This window comes from Engraulis encrasicolus, chromosome 3, assembly GCF_034702125.1.
Source record: "Engraulis encrasicolus isolate BLACKSEA-1 chromosome 3, IST_EnEncr_1.0, whole genome shotgun sequence".
In the NCBI taxonomy this organism is placed as follows: domain Eukaryota; kingdom Metazoa; phylum Chordata; class Actinopteri; order Clupeiformes; family Engraulidae; genus Engraulis; species Engraulis encrasicolus.
The window spans coordinates 26,833,589-26,848,642 of NC_085859.1; the positions used below are offsets into that span (position 1 = coordinate 26,833,589).

At 46.3% G+C, this 15,054-nt stretch overlaps 1 long non-coding RNA gene across 1 annotated transcript; it reads left to right on the top strand.

Annotated features, from left to right (window-relative positions):
* Positions 1 to 13,623: 13,623 nt before the first annotated feature.
* Positions 13,624 to 14,780, top strand: LOC134445932 (uncharacterized). Its single transcript, XR_010034367.1, has 3 exons — positions 13,624 to 13,842; positions 14,520 to 14,605; positions 14,746 to 14,780. It is a non-coding gene; the product is annotated as an uncharacterized LOC134445932 (long non-coding RNA).
* Positions 14,781 to 15,054: the final 274 nt, after the last annotated feature.

Genomic DNA, 15,054 nt, shown 5'->3' on the forward strand with positions numbered 1-15,054 from the left:
ATGCTGTACATCTAACCTCAGAATATGAGAGAAGAAGAAGAGTGCACAATGAGTGCACATTTGTTAAATCACACAAATAGAAACAGAGTAACTGCCCCTGGTGTTGTAAAATATGTGGAGGTAAATGCTAGTTTCTAATCCGGTAGCAAGCTCTACAGGGTGTCCGGTCAGAACAATGATGAGAGGGAAGCAGAATTCAAAGTAGAGTGTCTTCTTTATTTTCTCTTCACACCCACAACACAACTTATTAAATTCTTCTTCTTTAAATCAAATAAAACATTGTCTCTGGAATGTTTGTGTGGTTCTGAAATAAAAGGAATGTATAGTTGTCTTCACTAACATAGTAATAATTACTGGCTACATTAAACAGTGCTGGCTAGTTAGCATGACACAGCAGTAATTACCTCAGAATTCCACTAAAAACGATTTTGGTGTTTAGAAGAAAATTACATTAATAATGCAGTTAAACAACACCGAATGTTCCTAATAATGATAAAATGAACTCACCAGTAGATGCACGCACACAAACTATGAGAACATCTAGGAGGAATCTGCAGACATGATCCAACTGCTGTTCATCTTCACCTTGCCTTGTTCTAAATGACAATGCAAAAACTGGGGTCCTAAAGGGGGCTTCAAACCTTAAGGGTGGCCAACTAACTGCCTGACTAAAAATGCAAAACTATAATTGCCATAAAAAGGATATCAGATGGGCTTTTGTACAGCCGCCCCCAAATCTGTTGGGCAGATTTGCTTCTCGAAGGCCATCTACCCAGGGTCGTCTGGAAGTGCGGGAAGTCTGATGAGCCTCACCACTGGTCGCAGGTAGGTCCGGTCTTTCACCTGTACCTCAGCTGTCCTCACCCTCCCATCTGAACCAGGATGGACTGTCTTGACTGTTCCAACGAGCCAGAGGGCTCTTGGGGTTTGAGGATCCACTATCATCACCACTGTGCCAACAGCCAGATCTTCTGTTTCCTTTTGCCACTTCTGGCGAATCTGTTGGGTTGGCAGGTAATGACGGATATACCTGGCCCAAAACTGGTCAGCCAGTACTTGACTGTGTCTCCATCTCATGCGGCTGAGCAATTCTGACTCTGGGTAGATCACCTGGGGCAGAGAAGCATCAGTCCTCCCCATCAGAAGAGAATTTGGAGTGACCGGGTCAGGATCTGAGATGTCTGAGGATACGTATCCCAAGGGTTTGGAATTAAAGGCCAACTTCCGATAAAACTCAGTTTTACTCACTCCTTTCGAAGATCGGACGGTCACCCCAAGTTAAACTCACTTGCAAGGCTCTCATAGCGGTGCGTCAACTCTCCTGGCTGTGTTTCCCAATTTACATAAATAATGCAGAGAAACGAGCGAATCACGAAAGCCTTTCTGTGTTTCGTCACGTCGAAAGAAGGCGTTGCCCACAAAGGTTTATATCGACCCATTTATCTAAAAACATGTCGAGTAATTTTTTTCTGCTTGTTTTCAAAACAAGAAACGTCTGGTGGCCCGAAACATAGCTTAGCTTAGCTATCAGCTGGTTGCTACTCTCAGGTACACACACAGCACAAAGCCTCATACATAAAGCCAGCTCACTCTGGTTGCTCCGTGCCTGCTGCTCGCCTAGGGGTCGCTGTCGAAAGAGCACAGCCCTGAATGGAGCCTGCACGCCTCCGTTGGCGCCCCTATAGTGCAGTACCACCCGGGGAAGTGGCGACTCTGTTTCCCATTACATTCTCTCCAAGTACTGGAGGACTGAGCCAATCAGAGACGCGTTTCTTCGAGAGCAGGAGGAGTGAGCCAATCAGAGACGCATTTCCACGAGAAACACGGAACACTCTCTCGTTTCTCCACAAGCCACCTTGCCAGCTTGCAAAAACGTCTTGAAACAAAGCAACCAGAACGTTTTTTAAAACAGGACCAACGCGTAACACATTCAATAACAATAGGGAACACGGCAATATTAATTAAATGACGTTGAGAGGCCATCTTTAAGTATTCCTTCAATCTCTACCAGGACTGTCGGGAGTACTTTTTCTGGGACAGTTTGTGCTCCAAGAACTGTGGCCAGTGCAGACTTGATGGACCGTATCTGTCTCTCCCAGGAGCCGCCAAAGTGCGGTGCACTAGGTGGGTTGTAGCAGAAGTTAATCTGCTGGGCGGCGAGCTTCTCTTTCATGGCAGGTTGGAGAGCATGGAATGCCTCCTTCAGCTCAGCATCACCACCTCTGAAGTTTGTTCCTCTGTCACATAAGATCTCGTGTGGCTTGCCTCTTCTGGACACAAAACGACGTAGAGACATGAGGAATGAGTCAGAGTCTATGCTTGACAGGAGATCTATGTAGACTGCCTTGGTGGTAAGGCACTTGTACAAGATGCCCCAGCGCTTCTCATTGCGTCTTCCCACTCGGATCTGGAAGGGGCCGAAACAGTCTATTCCAGTTGAATGAAAGGCTGGCTTGTAAAGCCTCAGGCTGGAGGGGGGCAAGTCAGCCATTCGTGGAACATCAGGTGTTCCGCGCCACTTACGGCATTCAGTGCAGTTGGACTGGAACGTACGGATTGCTTGTCTACCTCTCAGGATCCAGAAGCGTCGCCTGATTTCAGCAAAGACTCGCTCTGGCCCTGAGTGAAGCAGTTCCTCGTCATATCGTTGGATGATCAGCTTTGTGATAGGATGAGTAGGGTCGAGGACAATAGGATGTTGAGTGTCTTGACCTATGTCATCACATCTACGTAGGCGGCCTCCAACTCGTATGAGCTGGGTGCTAGAATCGAACTCAGGGGCTAGTTTGGCTAGTCGACTGGTTAGTGCTACTGGTTTTCCAGCTTGTAGCTGCATGAGATCATCTTGGAAGCATTCTGCCTGGGCTTGGCGAAGAACATCAAGCTCTGCATTCCTGAAGTCATCAGCTGATAAGCTGCTGGGATCTGAAGCCGCCCCGTGTGCTGAACGGGCTACGGCCTCCAGGAGTTCTTGAAACGTACTGTATTGGCTTGCATCCATTTGCGGTGGACCATTAAGGACAGCTGTGACTCCACAGAAGGCTTGTTTCTTCAGCTCCTCAGGAATGTCCAGTGTGCGCTCGGAGGGTCGTTCAGGCCAGGAGGTCTCCGGTTGCCGGAGGAAGGCTGGGCCTTGAAGCCACCGACTGTCATCAATCAGCTGAGACAAGGTCTTTCCCCTTGTGATGTCATCCGCAGGGTTTCTGGGTGAGTCCACATAGCGCCATGCTCCTGAATCGGTTAACTCCTGAATTTCTGCAACCCGAGTTCCCACAAAGACTTTGAACTTACAGGATTCTGATTGCAGCCAGGTAAGTACCGTCATAGAATCTGTCCAGTAGATGTAATGATGGACATTCAGGGTTAACTCTCTCTTCAGAACTGACGCCAGTTGGGCACCGCTTAAGGCCGCAGACAGCTCGAGCCTTGGGATTGACAATTGCCGTTTGGGGGCCACTCTTGAGCGGGCAGCAACAAAGGCGACTTGGGTGCATCCATTGGTGACTTCTGTGCGGAGATATGCCACTGAACCATATGCCTTTTCAGAAGCGTCACAAAAGATGTGGATGCTATGGATGCAGTCGTTCGTGTCCAGCTCAGGAGTGGTGTAGCACCTTGGCACGGTAAGACGCGATAGCTGTGGAAGTTCCTCTACCCAGGAGTGCCATTCTTGGAGGAGCTCAGGAGGTAGGTTGGGGTCGTCCCACTCCCGCTTCCGATCCCAGAGCCTCTGCACTATGACCTTGGCCCTGGTGGTAAACGGCACAATGAATCCAAGTGGATCATACTGCTTGGCAAGGATGCTATAGATGCTGCGCATCGTAGGCTGTGTGTCAATCTCAAGTTGCCCATGCTTGAAGCCTAAGGTGTCTGATTGGCAGTGCCAAGTCAAGCCGAGGGTGCGTTCTTCTGGGTCGCTTGCATCCTGGGTGAGCCAGAGCTCAGCACTTTCAGACCTGCTTTCTGAGGGCAAATGGCTGATGATGCTCGGGCAGTTGCTGCTCCATTGCCTTAAGTCAAAACCGCCTTCGGCCAGGAGATGGCGCAGTTGGTCCACGAGATCCTTTGCCTCTTGAGCTGACTGCAGACTCTGTAGACAATTGTCTACATAAAAGCATCGCTCCACTGAGGTGCGCAGTTTGTCTCCATCTTCAGTGTGGTCAGTCACATGCTTTTGGAGTGCAAAAGTGGCACAACAGGGGCTTGAGGTGGTTCCAAATGGCAGAACCTGCCACTGGTAGACATCTGGAGGGTCATTCCTTCGCATATCTCTCCACAGGAACCTCATCAGGGGTTGGTCCTCTGGAAGCAGTCGGACCTGGTGAAACATGCCCTTTATATCTGAACTGATTGCAAAGGCATGCTCCCGGAAGCGAAGAAGGACCCCGAGCAGAGTGGCGCCCAACACAGGTCCAGGGAGGAGATGATCGTTCAAGCTGATACCTCGATGAACAAAGGAGCAGTTGAAGACGATTCTGTTCTTCCCATTATGGTGGACCATATGATGCGGGATATACCACCCAGGACTGCTGGTTGCTTCCTCCAATGGGATCTTGCTCACATAACCAGCCTCGACTAGCTTGCTGATCTCTTGGTGGTAGGTGGCAGCCTTGTCGCGATAAGTAGCAAGCCTCTTCTCCGTTCCGCGCAGGTGGGCCATCACAGCTTCCTTTGGCGCAACCAAAGGAGGTTGGTCTGCTTTCCACAACAGCGGTGTGGCGTACCTCAGAACTCCATCTACCTCCACTCTGGTGGTCTTCTCTTCGAGGATCTGAATGGCCTTTGCATCCTGTCTTGAGCGTGTCACGAGTTTCTCACTGCGATATGGCAATGTATCCAATTGCCACAGCTTCTCAACGTGTTGTAGTAACTCAGAGTTGCTTGGAGTCATGGATGTGAGAAGGCATTGTTGAGTGGTGAGGTTGTGCTTTACAAGCTTCGAAGGACCCTGAAGTGACCATCCCAGCTGGGTTTTGATGGCGGCTGGGCCTCCTGGCGGACCAAGACGCACAGGCTCCGTTGGTATGATGAGATGTGGATGGTCTGATCCGATAAGGAGTAAGGGCTGCGCACAGTCAATGGGCTGTAGAGGTACGTTCTTCAGGTGCCGATACGACTTCTTGAGTGTTGCGATTGGGTAAGTATGAGATGTCAAACCGAGTTCTTTGGCTGTGAATGCCCTTTGAATGTGGAACGTCTTCCCGGGTTGGTGAGCAGGTGAGACTGAGAAGGACACTGTAGCTCCATTGATGACATGCATCTCTTGGCGTACTGTACGTAGAGACAGTTCTTCAGGTGTTCCTTGAAGACCAAGTTGCTGTGCGGCCTCCTCGAGCAAGATGGTACGCTCAGAGCCGTCATCAAGCAGAGCATAGGTGTCTAATGAGTTGTCTCCATTCCTTAGGATAACTCGGCTCATCTTCAGTAGAACCTTACTGCTGCCAGCAGGTCTGTCCACATAGAAAGTTTGGGCAGTAGAGCTAGTTGGCTTTGGGTTGTCGGTTGACCCAGTGGTGTTCTTCACGGATGTGGATGTCTTACATGCATTCACTTCATGAAGGATCTCTAGATGCCGCTTGTCACATTTCTTGCACTTAGCCTTAAGAGTACACTCTGCACTTAAGTGTTCACGCCCACATTTCCAGCACCTCTGATTGGCCCGGATCCACTTCTCAACTTGTTCCTTGGTAAGGATCTGGAAGTTTGAACACTGGTTCAGATAGTGCTTGGTGGTGTAACAGAAAGGACAGAATTTCTTAGGCTTCTCCTTAGACTGATCTGAACTGGTTGACTGTGTTTCAGACAGGGAACTGTCCTGCTCAGTGCTGTGAAGGATTGTCGTGGGCTTAGGCTGTGACTTGCGGTCTTTGCGCTGCTCCTTGGGGCCCTGACGTTCCTTGCTATGCTCAATACTCGGCTGTGAGTTGTCCACTTGAATCTTCACCTCATATTCCAGCCAATCTGCCAGGTTGAGTAAAGAGGGTATGGGTGTCCTCATGGGGTCCACAAACCTCCTGAAGTTTGCTCTTAAGTCATGAGGCAGCTTCCCTAGAAGCCGGGAGACATGAGATCCACAATGTAGCTCTGTATCACCAGCATGACCAAGCTGGTCTAGCATGCCCACTAATGCTCTCACTTTCAGTGCAAACCGCTTGAAAGCCTTTGTGTCTCCTATCTTGACATTTGGCTCCTCCATTAGCTTTGAGATGCGCTGAAGGGCAAGCTGGTGTGGTTGGCCATATAGCTCAGTCAGAGCTTCCATGGTTTCAGAGTAGGGGTAGCGGCTATTACTGTAAGAATCAGCAACAAGCAATGCGTCCTCTAGCTTCAGGTGATCCATTAAGATGTGAAATTTGAATAGCTCTGTTGCATCTGGAGGGAGCAGGTTGTCTAGAGCAACTTTGAGCCTGTTAAACTCACGTGGATCTTCGCGCTGGAAGTCAGGGATCTTTGCCTTTGGACCCCGATAAGAGAGCTCGGTCTCTACAGGACGCTGTGGTGCGGAGCGTTGATGTGAGTATGTTGGCTGTCCATGCCTAGAGCTATGGCGTGGAGGCGAGTGAGGTGGCTGGCGATGGCGAGAGCTATGCCGTGGAGGTGAGCGTGATGGCTGGCGATGCTGAGAGCTCTGGCGTGGAGGCGAGCGTGATGGCTGGCGATGCCTAGAGCTCTGTGGTGGAGGCGAGCAAGATGGCTGGCGATGCCGAGAGCTCTGGGGTGGAGGCGAGCAAGATGGATGGCGATGCCGAGAGCTCTGGGGTGGAGGTGAGCGTGATGGCTGGCGATGCCGAGAGCTCTGGGGTGGAGGTGAGCGTGAATAGGACACCTGGCCTTGCTGGGAGCGGTGATGGTAAGTTGAGCCATGGCGCCGAGGTGAGTATGATGGTTCACGAGGGCTATAATGTGGACCTGGATCATAGTTCCTCTGAAGGTTGTATCTGTACTGGCTTGAATAGGCCTCAGCAGGTGTGCTGTAATGATGTATCAAATGACACAATTTCAAAGTACAGAATATAGACTATTCTGATATATCATACCATAGAATAAGCCACCTGCCAACTGGATAGTTTTACCAGCATTTGGCCGGTTGGCAGGTGCCAGTGTCAAGCCCTGACACATACACACACACACACACACACACACACACACACACACACACACACACAAAGCGCTGTTTCGCTCTGCGCCGTGCGGTGCAGACGGTGGTGGGCCGACGGGGACCCGCAGACGATCCAAAGGCAAAGGCAGTTCCCGTCCCAACATGAGACGCGCTGGCGAACTACCTGTGGTGGTCATAGGCTACGACGAGGAAGCATTGGTGATGTGGCACGTCATGGAGTTCGCCACAGATATCCAGCTGGACATGCTCCCAGGGTGTGGCTGGCCACTGCAGCGGCTGGAGGGGTGGAGCCGGTGGGGGGCCCGTCTTACCGCTCACCAGGCATGCAGTGCAGTCCCGCCCCATAGCCTCAACCTCACCATCTATGCCAGGCCACCAGACTGAATCTCGGCACCGCTGCTTCATTTTGACGATGCCCAGGTGACCCTCATGCACCATGGCCAGCACGGGGGCTTGGAGGCTAGCGGGGATGACGGTGTGGTGGGCACGTGAGAGCTTGGTGGTCAGTACGCAGCGTAAAGGAACGGCTGTATAGTAATACAATACAATATATATCCATATACATATATATATAATGAGGACCCAATCCTGGCCCCTCCTCTCCTAGGGACCAGTAAATACCACCCTACCATTGCTTCTTAATTAAAAGTTTGTTTTGAACACACAACATATTCCCATGTGTCCAGTTTTCACACTGTTACCTGTAGGACCATAAATGCAGAAATGCCTCTGCACACAAAATTGATAGGTTTTAATTGAAAACTGTCTCCAATAGCATATTTCACCATATGATCACTGTGAAGCACAGTGTTATTGTCACACAGTGTAATTCGTTGTAACTTGTCCAGTAGTGAAACATTGTGTAAGTCATCATCACTATTGTGCATTTCACTACACCAACTTCCCTATTGTGAGATGAAACCACACAATACTTTTACTCTGAAGTGGACTGAACTAGATTCCCAGAAGCATCTTCCGCAAGCGTCTGTTCTGTACAATGTGACAACTGCATGTGTCTCCTTGGAAGCATCTCATTCAGGTTTTGCTAACATGTCACTGATTCTTCAGAACAGGTTTTAATTTTGAAAGAAAAAAAGTTGCTCAAATCCAAAACATAGAGGAATATTAGCATAGACGAAGGTCTTGGCTCTGCAGCATTGTATTGGTCAAGCTCCCCAATGTATAAAATATAGGCTCTTACTTGGTTTTGCCAACACCGTCAGACACAATTAGAAGTAAAACATTTTTATTACTGTATTAAAGTGAATAATTACTTTCATATTTTAACTTAATTGTAGATACATATTGTAAGCATATTATTAAAGCATGTCAAAAACTTCCGTCAGATGTCAACACCGTCAGGTTTTTGTCTGACAAAGAAAATCTGACGGTGGTGATAAAAAAACTACTCTTTTACATAATATGTGAGCCATTTTGTTTTCGCTCTTAGGTGCTTCATACCTCTTCTCAAAAAGTGTATATTCATTTAAATGAATGTAATATAGTGCAGTACTATTATAAAACACTGACAGTGGTGACCATGACAGGTTATGGGTGGGACATAACAGCAGAGAGAGTAGAGAGAGAGAGGCTCCATTGGCCCATTGTTTCCGGGTTCTATTATTGGGGGGGAAATCCCCCTTTAGGCAGACCTAGGCAGACCTGAGGACTGTTCTATTCAATGCTAGGAGCATTATGCCACGCCCCTTTAGGCAGACCGGAACCTGGTCACCTTAGGTGCCCATAGAAACCTATTATGTTGGCATATCTCTATACTTAAAGAATCTCTGGTACCAGTGTCCAAACAAATTAACAAACTGAAGAGAAAATAGTACATTTACAGGAGCTTCAGTGATGGTGAAGTATGCAGTAGAGCTGGGTTTGAAAAGGGGTCCTCAGTAGAGCTCAACATCGTCTCCATAAGCAAAATGTGAAGACACCTCAGCGGAGTGAGCTGTAGGGTTAGTCCACTGGGCAATAAAAACCTGCATAATAAACACCTGCATTTGTGCCTAAAATATGTTGTATTTTCAGTATATGTCAGTATTTCAGTAGGTAGCCTATGGTCATTTTAGTTTAATAATGCAGCAATACCAAATATGACCAAATGCTCTGAAATGCTAGGGAATGGATCTTTCAAATGGCTCCTTTTAATCTGGCTAATATCAATAACAAACACAATCATTTTCATTTTCATGGTGCTGTTACTTTGCTTTCGCCCAAACAATCTGGGACAGCAGTGCAAAACGCTTTCCATCAGGAACGAATCAAATATTTTATTAAAGGAATATTTATTGTAAAGCACTCTGCATGATTTAGAAATCATTTTCAACATACTGCCAAATGCAAACATCTGTGTATAGTACGCAGAAGAAAGTAGGAGAAAGTATTGTAGAAAAATCCGAATTATTGTCTTCCTATTCAACTAAGCTTGCAATAGAGCTATTCAGTGCTGCATGAAGATTTCCTTGTGTTTGAAAATGTAAACAGCAGTAGATCATCCTTCTCAGCAGGGACCCAGTGGCAGTAATCTCCTGCTTCACAGAAGAAGCTACAAGATACTACTGTAAGTGAAAAAGGATCCTTTTCTCCTCTTCTCTCCTTAGACAACCCTTACTCTCGTTCTTGCTCGCTATCCTCATGTCCTCTCCTCTCCTTTCCTGTCTATTTCTATTGTCTCCTCTCTCTGCTTCTCGTTTCCTTGTCTCATCTGGTCTCGTATCGTATTGTCTCCTCTCCCCTGCATTGCTCTCCTCTAATCTTCCTACCTCTCCTCTCCTCTCCTCTCCTCTCCTCTCCTCTCCTCTCCTCTCCCTTGTCACATCTTGTCTCTTCTCCTCTCTTCTTCTCTCCTCTCCTCTACCCCTCTCCTCCCAAAGTTATTCCTCCTCTTCTCATCTCCCTTCATCATCACTCTCGTCCCATCTCCTCTCATCTTGTCTCCTCCCTTAAACCCTCTGCTCCTGTGTGGTCGTCTCCTCTCTTCTCCTCTCCTTTCCTCTCCTTTCCTCTCCTCTCTTCCCATCCCTCTCCTTCTCATCCTCCTCTCCTCTCTCCTCTCCTCTCCTCTGTTCTCATCATATGACCTCCTCTATGGTGCTGGCTGCTCCTGTGATGGCCTGGGCGAGTATGGACAGGTGTCTGTGGGCCTGGTCCCAGTGCTCCTCTGCCCCCGTCCTCTTGGCCTGCTCCACTGCATCTGCCAGACCGGGGAAGGTGGCCAACCCTGACGACCTTGAGGCCCAGATAACATGCCTGTGGGAACAGTAGGGGATATGGGAATGGGAGGATGGGGTGGGAGGCAAAGATTTGATGGATGGATGGATGGATGGATGGATGGATGGATGAATGAATGAATGAATGAATGAATGAATGAATGAATGACCATGGGGATATGGAGAGGAAGAGAATGGGGTACAATCCAAAAGGAAAATCGTGTTGAATGAATGAATGAATGAATGAATGAATGAATGAATGAATGAATGAATGAGGTGAACAGGGGTTTCAAATGTTTCACCTGAACGCGTATTTGTCAGGGAATGCCAGTGGATCCAGGAAGGCTCGATCCAGAAGCATCAGCTGGTCATTGATCTTACGAATCTCCAGAGGCCTTTTAAGAGAAACACAGACAAAGCAAAGATCTTCATTATACACTTCAGAGGAGAGCAGAGTAGAGACACTTAAAGGAACAGTACACCCATTTTTGATTTTTACATATTTGCAGTAAGGATAGACCGATATATATATATCGGTCCGATATCGGGCGGATATTTGCATATTTTAAGTGTATCGGCCGATACGCGTGTGGTTTTGGCCGATACGCAATATTTATTATTTTATGTCATTCTGTTTTTTTTTAAAAGCACTTTATTTTTGTATTACTTGATTGTTAGACATTACTTGATTGTTAGAGTGGGTGTTTAAATGTTACAAGTTCTACCTGAATTTGATAATGTTAAAGGAATGTTTATTTTTCAACTTGAGACCTGGGTCATTTTTTAACCTTTTTTTTAACCCATATCGGCCCCAAATATCGGTATCGGAAATCGGGTATCGGCCAAGGGTGATGGGGAAAAAAAAATCGGTATTGCATCGAATGTTAGCATCAAGCCACAAGTGACCACAGGATGGGATTAAATAGCTGTTTTGCACTTCACAGATCACATTTTGAATTAATATTTTACAGAAAACATGTTTTAGAGAGCTTTTAATATACGCTGTCCCACATTAGGAAACCGATTGTCCCACTTTAGGGATAACCATGGTTTTTGACCAACTTACATTAATATCCAAATTATTCAAATTAGAAACACTTAACATGTTTTTAAAGGTATTATTTGATTAGAGCATAACCAGAGGATGAAAAGGGTGTAATTTGTTTGTATTGAAATGTTGTCATTACATTTTAATAAACCACCAAAGTTGAAGTGACAAAAATTGTCCCACATTAGGGCATTCTACCCTATAGATATTTGGCTTTTGTGAGAAAACTGTCAATGAAAAATGTCAAATGTGCACAAAAGAGTGATTTTGAAAAAATGTAATTTCGGCAAGAGCATACAATTTTTAATTCATGAATCAAAAGAATTCTACTTTCGCAATTCAGCTTGTCTACCTCTGCAGGTGCCCTGATTGGTTTGTGTGGGTGGTATGTTGCGTCAACAGTGAAGTGAAAGCCCACCTAGGAAACTCCAACTCCCATTGACATTGTGACACAGCACTCCACAGCAATGAAACATATCCAAGGCACTCTTCTTCTTGGTTAAAAAGCTTTTAATAAACAGCTAGTTCATAGTGGAAAGGTTAAAAATTGCCAACATGTTTCGGCCGACAATGGCCTTCTTCAGGACTGTAAAAACATTTCAAATCTCCCCCCACTTCCCTATATGCATGTGAACGTCATCATGTTCTGGTGCGCATCGCGCAGGTCTCCAGGCCGTGCGCGCCTGTGGACGTGCGAGCCATCTGGTTCCTCCCGTTCGTGCTTCCACAGCACACAGTGCTCACTGTACAAAACGAAATTGCATTTATGCCTCATCGATGCAAGGGACAGCAGCCCCCAATGGCGACCCAAGGGAGCAGTGCAGCGGGACGGTACAATGCTCAGGGTTGGTTCCTCAGTCATGGAGGAGGATGGAAGAGAGCACTGGTTAATTACTCCCCCCCACCTACCTAGCAGGTCGGGAGTCGAACCAGCAACCTGTGGGATACTCGTCATACTCCCTAACCGCTTACTGACCCTGCAATTGAGATGTTATAACCCATTATAACTCAGGTGAGGTGAGGTGAGATGACCTACCCATGGAGATGGCTTGGCCGGTCAAGTCTTCCTTGAAGTTGTCCTGGGCCACACTGAGGTATCCCTCCAGGCTCTCTGCATAGTCCGCGCTGTTGAAGGGCAGCAGCAGACTGTCGGCAAGACGCAGCAGCACACTGCCAGCAGTCCTCCCCACCGTCTGGTGACTGGTGAAGCCTGACAGGAGGAATAGCAACAGACAGATAGAATCATGCACATAAAGAAGGGAACAAGGGACGCCAAAGAAAGAAAGAAAGACACACAGACAGAAAGACAAACAGACAGACAGATAGAAAGAAAGAAAGAAACTAAGAAAGCCAGACAGACAGACAGACAGAAAGAAAGAAAGAAAGAAAGAAAGAAAGAAAGAAAACAATTGTCAAAGATGTTGAGAAACAGATGTTGATATTACAAATTAACTCTATTTTAATTTATGTTGCATCTACTGAATAAAGACCATCATACCTGGATCAATGTACTTGGACGCATAGTCAAAGGTGTCATAGGCTGTGTGGTAAGCCGGGTAGATGCGCGCTTTAGTTTTACTCTGTGAATCAATTTTAAATTGAGCAGTTGTCAATGACAAAAACACACAAATGACATAAAGATGATGTATATACCAATAATATGGTAGCTCCATGATGATCCCATTCACAGTTTGCAGAAAAATCTTAAATACATCATTAAGACATGGTCATTATCATTTTGAATGTTTTGAAAATGGCAGCATTTTGCTTTTATTCACAAAATACCCAGTCCCAACTTTTTTGGAATCCGCTTTGTATTTTATTTAATCAGGTTTAACTATACGTATCACTACTGTTTATTCCAAGTTTTGAGATGGCTAATAAACTGAATTGGAATTAAAAAATGAATTTAGCAGCAAGGGCATGGTTGGTGTGATGTAATAATGCTGATTTTGCACTACAAACTGATGCTGCACTGGCAAGTCACATAAATCATCACTTGTGACATCATCATTTGGAACACACTGAGAGTTCCGTTTCAGCAGATGTGATCAATTATTTAGTTATGTTTGACCAAGCAGTCATGTCATGAAACAAAAAAATGGAAAAGGAAGACATAGCAGATAGGCCTACAGGCTGTGGCTTTTTAGCTGCATGCAAAGCTCTATTTGTAAGGATTCGAAAAATAATCAAAAACAGGAATATAAGGCAGAGGCGGAGGAATATAAGAATTGCGAAGCAGGAGAGCGAAGACCACCAGCAGCAGCCTCCCAAGGAAGCTAGCCAAGACCTTGGCCAAACGGCTGGGGAAGGCAGGTGCCGGGCCACTGCACCTCAGCCCCGGAAAAGGGGATGGATTTCCTCTGGGCAAGAGGCTCGGCCCTCATTTAAAAGGAGGCGTGCTGGCCTGAACGGTGCCAAACCTCGGCAAAAGGGACCTGAGCCAGCAAAACATGGAGGTAAGTAAACCTGGTGTAAAAATGCAGATTTTTTTATTGGGTAGGCCAACTCACTGAACTGTAATTTTAAAAATATCCCAGACACAGGCCTACAGGTTATTGCAGGGATGTCAAACTCAAATTGATAGAGGGCCAAAATCAAAATCTGTAACAAAGTCGTGGGCCAAACTCAGTATTTCTTTTACAAAACTAAATTTGTAAAACATTTGTACCAAACGAAAATTGTGCATACACACACTTAATGCTCATATTTAAATTTCACAAACAAATGTCCATCATAGATTAAGTGTGCCTGCACATATTCTGTTGCATATGAGGGTGAGCTGTTTCTCCGTCCTGGGCCCACTCATATTACTGTGACACACCAAATTTCATCTGTAACCTATAGGTGGGGTTGCAGGTTATCCATCCTAACAATATGTAGGCTACTATTATGTATGACATCACGTTGGGGGCTCTCCAGGCTCAACCTTAGAATCCTGGGGGACATCCCCAACGTGATGTCATACCTGCAACCCCACCTTTTATCGGTGCATGTGGGACAACTTAAAATGATCTCTTGGGCCAAATAAAATTACTCTGGGCCATATTTGTCCCCCAGGTCTGAGTCTGGCATCCCTGGGTTATTGCATAAGCTACCGTCCTGGACTTACACCATAACATTTCATGTTTTACAGTAGATGACTACACCGTTGAACAATGTTTAGGCCAAGGGGGTTTTGGCAGCGTTCGTGCTGGCATGAGGAAGAGAGATGGGGAACAGGTTAGACTCTTTTCACTGCCTCGTTTTGCTTTTTAACCCTGAGGTTCAGTAGGCAACACCACCCTTGCCCGTCTTTCAGAATTACATCGTAACTTTTCTCAATCAAAAGTTCATCAGTTTTCTTCCCCATCTTCCTCTAGGTGGCCATCAAATTCGTGAGGAAGACGAAGGTGACATTACTGTCTGTAATGTCCCCGTAAATAATGGCCTTCCGACAACTGCTGGTCCGAGTTCATGTAGTTTATTTCTCTTCATACATAGATCTGGTACCACCGTAAGGAATTGGTTGCCTTTTACGGGTGCATTAGGCTCTTACTGCTCTTAGAATGCTCAAATCACAACAGCGGCAACAAACATAACAATAGAATTATAGAACCAAACAATAGAACAAAACAATTATAGAACCAGGGCTACTGGGTTCTTTACACTCCCACCAAATTATACGTTTT